Source organism: Oncorhynchus gorbuscha, unplaced genomic scaffold, assembly GCF_021184085.1.
Source record: "Oncorhynchus gorbuscha isolate QuinsamMale2020 ecotype Even-year unplaced genomic scaffold, OgorEven_v1.0 Un_scaffold_20407, whole genome shotgun sequence".
Lineage (NCBI taxonomy): Eukaryota > Metazoa > Chordata > Actinopteri > Salmoniformes > Salmonidae > Oncorhynchus > Oncorhynchus gorbuscha.
Window position 1 is genome coordinate 1 of NW_025761669.1, and position 2,463 is coordinate 2,463.

The following is a 2,463-nucleotide window of genomic DNA, read 5'->3' on the forward strand; positions in this document are numbered from 1 at the left end:
CAGCACCTGGTATTCCCAGAGCACAATTGTTGAGATGCACCGAGCCTCTGCAAGTGCTGGAGCGCAAACTAACAAGTCCACCAACAGCATAGCCTGACAAGACTGGACACTCTTGGTTGCTCCTTGTGGCAATTCCAAACAGCTGGGGAATTTGATCAATTGGTATTGTGTTTGCTTAGCATGCTATAGGTAGTGGGATCGATGCCCACATTCCCCAAAAACACATTTTTTTGTGGATCCAAGAAAGCTGCAGTTCACACTTCAGCAGCCTTGTCTTACGACAACCTACTGTCATGTAGCAATGACAAGCAACTTTAATGTAACACTGATGTCAAAATGTCAGATGAAAAAGCAAGAGATTACTTACTTTCAGAGGAGCAGCGTAGCACACACCATTGAGGCCCACAAACAAAGCTGTGGAAAGTTTCCTTGAAGCCAGAGCATAAAGAAAGAACAAATACAGATGCCGAAACCCGGAAAGGGACTTTTAGATCTTCAGTCTAACGCTCTCCCGACTGAGCTATTCCGGCAATTCACTCAACATAATTCTGTGGCACCCTTGACAATTCACATGCATGTGACTCATAATTTTGACACTCAACATGTACATAATAGCCAGTATGGGGATCGAACCAATGACCTTAGCGTTATTAGCACCACACTCTAACCAACTGTGCTAAACTGCCATTTGATATTTTTCTCAATTGTTGAAATGCACCAAGCTCCTGCAAGTGCTGGCACTTCAACAAACAAGTCCAACAACAGTATAGCCTGACAAGACTGGACCCTCTTGGTTGCTTCTTGCGGAAATTCCAAACGGCTGGGGAATTAGCTCAAATGCTTTGCACGCGTGAGGTAGTGGGATCGATGCCCACATCTCTCCAAAAGCACATTTTATGGATGCAAGAAAACCCAGTCCACACTTCATGCAGCCTTGTCTTACGACAACCTACTGTCATGTAGCAATGACAAGCAACTTTAATGTAACACTGATGTCAAAATGTCAGATGAAAAGCAAGACATTACTTACTTTCAGAGGAGCAGCGTAGCACACACCATTGAGGCCCACAAACAAAGCTATGGAAAGTTTCCTTGAAGCCAGAGCATAAAGAAAGAACAATACAGATGCCAAACCCAGGATCGAACCAGGGACCTTTAGAACTTCAGTCTAACGCTCTCCCAACTTAGCTATTCCGGCAATTCACTTAACATAATTCTGTGGCACCCTTGACAATTCACATGCATGTGACTCATAACTTTGACACTCAAAATGTACATTATAGCCAGTATGGGGATCGAACCCATGACTTTGGCGTTATTAGCACCACACTCTAACCAACTGATCTAACCAGCCATTTGCTATTGTGCTCAATTGTTGAAATGCACCGAGCCTCTGCAAGTGCTGGCACGTCAACAAACAAGTCCACCAACAGCATAGCCTGACAAGACTGGGACCCCTCTTGTTGCTTCTTGCGGAAATTCCAAACGGGCTGGGGAATTAGCTCAAAATGCTTTGCACGCGTGAGGTAGTGGGATCGATGCCCACATTGTCCAAAAACACAATGTTATATGGATCCAAGAAAACTCCAGTTCACACTTCATGCAGCCTTGTCTTACGACAACCTACTGTCATGTAGCAATGACAAGCAACTTTAATGTAACACTGATGTCAAAATGTCAGATGAAAAAGCAAGACATTACTTACTTTCAGAGGAGCAGCGTAGCACACACCATTGAGGCCCACAAACAAAGCTATGGAAAGTTTCCTTGAAGCCAGAGCATAAAGAAAGAACAAATACAGAGGCTGAAACCCGGGACCTTTAGATCTTCAGTCTTAACGCTCTCCCAACTGAGCTATTCCGGCAATTCACTCAACATAATTATGTAGCACCCTTGACAATTCACATGCATGTGACTCATAATTTTGACACTCAAAAAGTACATAATAGCCAGTATGTGGATCAAACCCATGACCTTGCTGTTATTAGCACCACACTCTAACCAACTGATCTAACCAGCCATTTGCTATTGTGCTCAATTGTTGAAATGCACCGAGCCTCTGCAAGTGCTGGCACGTCAACAAACAAGTCCACCAACAGCATAGCCTGACAAGACTGGACCCTCTTGGTTGCTTCTTGCGGAAATTCCAAACGGCTGGGGAATTAGCTCAAATGCTTTGCACGCGTGAGGTAGTGGGATCGATGCCCACATTCTCCAAAAACACAATGTTATATGGATCCAAGAAAACTCCAGTTCACACTTCATGCAGCCTTGTCTTACGACAACCTACTGTCATGTAGCAATGACAAGCAACTTTAATGTAACACTGATGTCAAAATGTCAGATGAAAAAGCAAGACATTACTTACTTTCAGAGGAGCCGTAGCACACACCATTGAGGCCCACAAACAAAGCTGTGGAAGAAGTTTCCTTGAAGCCAGAGCATAAAGAAAGAACAAATACC

The 2,463-nt window shown here is 43.9% G+C and overlaps 2 non-coding genes across 2 annotated transcripts; both read right to left on the reverse strand.

Moving 5' to 3' along the window:
* Window positions 1-1,125: 1,125 nt before the first annotated feature.
* Window positions 1,126-1,199, reverse strand: trnaf-gaa. The gene has a single exon. It is a non-coding gene; the product is annotated as a tRNA-Phe (tRNA).
* Window positions 1,200-1,280: 81 nt separating this feature from the next.
* Window positions 1,281-1,354, reverse strand: trnai-aau. The gene has a single exon. It is a non-coding gene; the product is annotated as a tRNA-Ile (tRNA).
* Between the last annotated feature and the right edge of the window lie 1,109 nt (window positions 1,355-2,463).